This window comes from Melospiza georgiana, chromosome 6, assembly GCF_028018845.1.
Source record: "Melospiza georgiana isolate bMelGeo1 chromosome 6, bMelGeo1.pri, whole genome shotgun sequence".
In the NCBI taxonomy this organism is placed as follows: Eukaryota; Metazoa; Chordata; class Aves; order Passeriformes; family Passerellidae; genus Melospiza; species Melospiza georgiana.
Genome location: NC_080435.1, coordinates 24314981 through 24321902, shown reverse-complemented (window position 1 = coordinate 24321902; position 6922 = coordinate 24314981).

The window sequence follows — 6922 nt, the reverse complement described above, 5'->3', positions numbered from 1 at the left end:
AGGAAGACCTTAATCACCTAATTAAGGCTAATTTGAGATTCCTCATGTATTTTTTTTCCTTCCTGGTTTGCCATTAATTTTTATTGCTTAAAGATTTAGGAGTGGAGGGAGAGGAAGGATTCAACTGAAGTGTTTTTGATTCTTTTGGTAAAAATACAGAAATACAGTGATGAACCTCACAGGCACACTCAGCTATGAACGTGACACATTTTGGGGAATATTGGTTTGCGTCCCTCCAGCACTTCTTAAAGTGCAGAAAAAAAGTTTAAATGGACATATAAAAGAAAAAAAGAGTCTGTAGGAAAATGGTGCAGGGTATAGATTAGTTACCTTTACCTTGCATTTCAGAGCTGTTTCTTATCTTGCTAGATAGTTTATCTTTTCACCTGCCTGTATAACAGGAATAATATAGGGTGTTACCCCAGCTTCTGTAGTTTAACATGGTGCTTTCATCAGATCCAATCATTCCAGCGCTCTGTCTTGGGGTTTTTATGGAAAACAAAATAAAAATAGCTGTTTGCCTATATTGTCCATGTAGTTGTTAATGATTTTTTTCTTCCACTAGATTTTTTGTCTAATTAAAAATGTATATAACTCTTGTGAGCTTTCCAGGAATCAGCTGGTTTTGACTTAATCTGAAGTTGTTACAAATATGCAGAACCACTTGTTTTCTGAATTCCAGGTAGGAATAATTTGGGGTTCAAGGGTGGAGGAGTAAAATTGGCTTTGTAGTCTGTCTCTAAGCAATACACTCTATTTGATGCTGTTTCAAAATGACCTTGATAAACTGGGGCAAATCACCAAAATTAGTAAAGTACAATTTGAGATAAATATGCACTGTTAAAATTCACCAATATATGGCAGGGAAAAAGTAATATTAGGTGACAAATATTATGGGGCTGGTAGTGTACTGAGAATTGAATGAGCTAACAGCATCTGAAAGAGATCAAAAGATAATTGCTTTGCTGTAACTTGTAATAGTACTTCCCTTTGTATCTCTCTCTGTCTGTTTTGGACATTTTAAAATAAATAGTTGGGGGAAGGTGTTCATTACAGGACAAGAACAGGGGTCTTAAGACATGAAATTTGTGAGTTTAGAAGAACTTTAGAGTAAGCAATTTGTTCAGATCAACAAGAGACGGACAAATACTTTTAAAACCAATACTCAAATATGTGAATGGCTGAGAGGAGCGAAGTGTTGATGCTGTGTAATTGCTGTGTGCTACTTGTAGGAGAAGCTGTAGTTTGGACTTGGGGCTGCTCTCTAGCTCTGAGCACTGTATCTGGGAGGGAGCAGGCTCCTCTTTGCTGGAGAGCTGTTTCAGGAGGGATTTGAGAGTCACCTGCTTTGTCTGGATGTTTGTGAAGCTGCCCCAGCGTGGTGGTTGCTCAGCTGCTCCCGAGATCCTGTTCCGCCCACCTCTCTGTGCTTCCCCGGGAAGAATTCCCGTGGCTGTAACAAACCTAGCTTTTGTAGTTACAGCATGTGCTGCTGGGTCTGATGGCTTACAAATATTTACAGTGTGCAAGTGTTATACAAGTAGGGATAGCAAAAACAACATTATACTCCTTCAGCTTCCCATTATACCCAGGAAGATGAGCTTGAGCTGTGTGTGCTGTGTTGCTGATACTTGACCTTGCATTAGCTCCCTGTAGTTCTCCATGCAGTTCACTCTGCTGGGTTCCCTTTAATCTCATTTCTAAAGCCTTTAGCTTTTTGGACAAGAAGAAGGCATGTGTTGCCCTTCTCCCAGTTTGTGTTGGCTCACTGACAAACCAAGTAGGTTGGATAACTTGATTTTTCCCTTGATGAGGACACTTAGTTCAGGCACTCTGCTCTGCCTGCTACCGATGTCACAAAATGACTTTCATACCTCTCACACTTCAGCTCTCCTTTCAAACTTGGTTTGGTGAATGAATTCAAAAGTTAATACCAGGACTGCATAATACCAGGGGACTGATGCAGCATAAATCCTAGGAACAACTAGAAAACCTTACAAAAAGCAAAGATGTAGTAACTAACCCTAATATTACAGAACCTTGCCTTACCAAAGGTAATGATGATTAAAAATTAATTTTGTTAATTGAAATAGGTCTGATGTTTCCCTGGATCCAAGGGAATCCGAAGCCTTTCTGGATCCGAAGGATCCGAAGCCTTTCTGGATTTCTTTTCTGCAGACATATGCTATCTTTTTTAAAAGATGAAATAGATCATGAAGTATCTAAGTGATGAAGTTAAGGTCACAGGAAATCTATTGCTAATTCAGGAATAAACACCAGATCATCAGACTTCCTTAAAGTTCATATTTCATTATGAACTCAAAGCCTCTTCTATATTTGTAGAGCTACAATTTTCCCAGCATAAAGTACAAGAAGATGGTCAGAAAAAAACCCCAAACCTCAAGGCTGAGCTGGCATTTTTCAAATACTAAGTACATGGGGATAAGTCCAGCAAGCCACTGGAAGAGCCACCTATCATTATGTCCCACAGAGAATATGAGAGGAATATGTATAAAATGGAATCACAAGGCATAAGAAATGCTTTTCAAAAGTGTCTTAGTTAACTAAAGTTGTTGCAATCCTTGGGGAAAAACTGTGATGTCCATTTACCTCCATCATCCATGAACTTGTTTGCAAAAGGATATTTTTGTAATGAACAATGTATGTTACCCACTATAAGAGAAAACCTAAATGTTGCCTCTGATCTGGAATTTCAGCCATTGATGTAGTTTATTTGCATTTTCTTGTCTAGTCCTATACTTAAATTTTTCCACAGTAGTTGTATAAAAGAATGGCGCACTGATGCTGAGTTTCTTAACTGTAAGCCAGAGGCAATTGTAGCTTGCCCTTTAATGCTAGAAATTCCTTCTAACAGTCTCAGCCATCTTTTTCCCATTAACCAGTGGAGCAGGTGTTGTCTTTGTTCTGTGCAGAGGCTTTCATGGACCCCATCACTGCAGTGAGTGCCTCCCAAGCACTCTTCTGAAAACATCCTGTTGGGCTAGGAAAATATTGCTGTCCTTATTTTGTAGATGATCAGCTGAGATATTTGGTGATCTGCCCGCAGCCGAGCTTGAAATCCGTGGGAGAGTTAAGAATAAAACCTGCAGTCCCTGCTCATTGCCTTTGCTAACACACAATGCTGCCTTCTTTTTTTTCGCACCAGCTGTGAGCTTCAGTTGCATGTTTAGGAGATGATGTTGACTTTTCCACATCAGTTGATTTATAATTTTGTTGCTGCCTATTCTTGTATATAACTTTATTTTGTTTAAAAGTTTAAAAAAAATCCTGGAACCCCTAGATTTCTATATCTACTTGTTTCCTATCTTACCCAAGGAGGAGGGAGGACTATAACTGGTTTGCCATCTTATTTATAAATATTTAGTGGGGATGAGCTGAGGCTAGCACATGTGCTGGAAGTTTGGTAAGTGTAAGTAAACTGATAGATTCTAGTTATTAAGTCATTATTCAGCTGTACAAACTAGAGGGAAACTACAGGATGACCATCCTAAGCAACGGCTCCAGCCTTCTGTTGGACCTGAAACACACTTCAGAAATGCTTTTAGCCTCATCTTCCTTTGTACTTCTTGTATTTTGTTCTTGGAGGTGAGTAAACAGTCTTTTTCAGATCTGGTGAGTGCTTACATCATCATACTGAATTTGGAAAACTGCCCAAGAGGCCAGTTGCCCTGCACAATCTCATTGGCAAAGGATCATCAGCATTTAAGAGGGTGGAGATTCACATCAAAATAGAAAGCTGAGTGCATTTTTTAGACCATGTTCTTCTGTGTAGCAGGTGTGTGTGTAAGGTGAAATACTACCTCTAATACAACCACAGGTTGCTGGGCTGGATGCAGAAATTACAATTTAATTGTAAGGACTGTGTTACGCAGCCTGTCACATTAGGTAAGACCAGAAGGGACTTTTATGCTTAAAATTCGGGTTATTGTGTAGGTTTCTTGGTAAAAGCAGACTGGATTTGTTAGTTCCCAGGAAAGAACTGCTGGTTTGTGTCTGGTGTAAAACTGTAACACTGTAGTATTGAACTGGGCGGTGGTGTAACAATGGCCTTGTACAAGGAGCATCCTTCTAGAGTGAGCTGGGAAGCCAGTCTGGCCCCTACTGTGTTATTGTGTTAGGTCTCCTTGCCTTTAGGAGTGAATTGGTTCCTCACATGATGTGCTGACCTGCTGACAGTGCTTTTTTTTTTTTTTTTTTTTTAATAAGTACCGCTCTTAGAAAGCAAAACTTGAGTCTTTAATGTGTCTTCCCATACATATTTAATACCAGTGAGAGTAATCTTGTATTTCACCAAAACTACAAGTGTTCAATTCCCAGCATCCTGGATAATTGGTGGTTTCTCTGAAAAGACTTGGACAATTGCAGTAGGAAAATGCCTCCAAAGAAGTTCCCTGTGAAATCAAAGGTGAAGTTGTTAAGCCCAGACAATAAAACTTAGATCAAAGTAGCCAGCAGAAGGGACCATAGAGGAACAGACTGTCCTTTAAGCTTCACTGCCTTGTGTGAGATGTCACCCCTCTCTTTCTGTAATCAGATTTCATGAAGGAAACAAAGCTGTTCTTTCCTGATGTAATTCAGTCAGAGCTAGATGATCAGCAGGAAAAGCATCTGCCTTCCTTGCTTTAGGTTTGATAGACTCCAGTTTTTTATAGCAATTGGTTAATCCATAATCCAAGTATGTGCCCACAGCAACACCTGCCACACAGGTGAGCTTTTAATCTTGTTAATATACAAATACAATATAGATTTTTGTATTAACCTCACACACATACACACCCTATAGTAAATATCATGAGTAGGAAAATTTAATAAAATGAGATTATAAATGTCTAATGGACTTTTTGTTGGGCAATAAAGTTGCCCACGTGCTGTAATTGAGGTCTGAAGTTAGCTTGCTTGCTGAGACCTCCCTAGGGTAAATTACACAGACTAAGAGAGCATGTGAAATAATGTTTTTCATGCTCTGCTTTTCTTCCTGTTTTGTCCACTAGCCTTTTTTCCTTAGCTCTGTCTTGGGTTGTTGCCCACTGTAATATCTACTGCCATCAAACTCAGCACTTTAAAATTAGGCACATGTTTGAAACATCTGCTTAGTTGAGACCCTCCACAGTGACTATTAACTTTTGCCTCTGATGTTTTCCAAAGCCTTTGGTTCTCTTCTCATCTCCTGAGTGACCCTGATGCAGTCCTCTGGAGATGTGTAAAGCAGGATCCTCTACTTCCTAATTGTGTAGATGTGGAAAAGTGAGGTATGAGGAAGGTTTGGGTTCAGGCTTAAATATTCTAAGGCTCACATGTGTGGGGAGCCTGGGGAGCATCCCTTAAGTTAGAGAGACACAAGAAGCTCCCCTCAAAGCTGTTTGACCCCATTGGTTCATCTTCCTGTTCCTATGTCCTTGAGCCATCCCTCCCTATTCCCTGATTGGATCTCATCTTGGTACTGCCCCAGGACGAGGTTCAGCCCCTGGCCCCTCCATATGTGTGTGCCTTGGACCTGAGTATCTTACCAGACAGCAGAATAAAACAGCTGTGGGTACCATGCAAAGGCCCTTTTTGCTTCTTTACCCTGGACTTTACCAGCTGCTACTCAGGCCACAGCACATGTGCATTGTGTAGGTGCGCTTGTGAAATGTAGGTCTGAGGCACCTCACCTGCAGTTCTGCACTGAATTTTCATGTGTGTTGTTTCTAATCTGCACAGAGAGGTGCTACCTGGCTTTTCACCAGACACTCATGACCAGGTGTTTGGAGGAGCACCACATCTAGTTCATTAAATGAGGAAAAGCTGAGTTAAATCCCAATCTCATACGGATAACTGTCGTATCTTCTGAAAAATCTCTTTGCCAGGATTTCTTCTCCTGGGAAGCTGAGAAGCCTCAGAGAAGAATGAAAACAATTATCTGATTGCTTCTCCTGTGTTTTGCTGCTTTGGAATGTGGTTGGAGATTGTTTATCCAACAGGTGGTTGTTTGATTGGTTTCACGTGAATTGTTTTAACTTAATGACCAATCACAGCCAGCTGTGTCAGGACTCTGGAAGCAGTCACGAGTTTTCATTATCATTCGTTGTAACCTTCTATCTGTATCCTTTCTCTATTCTTTAGTATAGTTTTAGTATAGCATAATATAATATAATAGCCTTCTAACAACATGGAGTCACAGTCTCAATTCCTCCTTTGTCCTGGGGACCCAGCAAATACCACGAGATGAAGGTTTGGATTGAAAGATTTGTGACCCATCAATGCATGTCTGAATCCCACTTGTGGTGGTGTTCAGGCTTAAGTAGAATATGTGTTAAATATTAGAATATGTGTTAAATATTGCTATTTGAGCTGGGCTTACCAGTGGGGTTAATGGAGCCCTCTGACCAGCAAAGGCTGCTTTGGCATTTTTGCTTCAGGTCATTTTATAGGGTTGCTGTTACAGTCCTTCTGACTGTGCAATATCTTCTTGGCTGCTTAATTGTGATGTAGGGATGAATACTCCCATGCAAGGTGGTGGTAGGTCAGACACAATGCTCTCAAAATAATTTTGGAAGAATTAAAAAAAAAATGGATTATCTGTCACAGAAGGCACAGAATCTGCTCTGTAGGTTCCTTGGGGTAGAAATCATCTCTCTGAAAATTGAGATAGATAAACAATAGGAACACTTTTCAAGGAAAAAAACTGAGCCAAAATGACTTGGAGCACAAAAAATTCTCCTAGGACTGGGGACTGAACCCCATTTGCCACTGTTACCTCTAGTAGACTTTTCAGTAAATTTAACCTAAAGTTATAATTTTGGTCCTTCCAAAATACATCTTAATTTGCTACTATGATGGTGTATTTTTTCCAACAGTTCTCCAACTTTTTTGTACAGATTGGTTGGTGTTTCATCACAGTTGCTGTCCACTTGGTGATCTG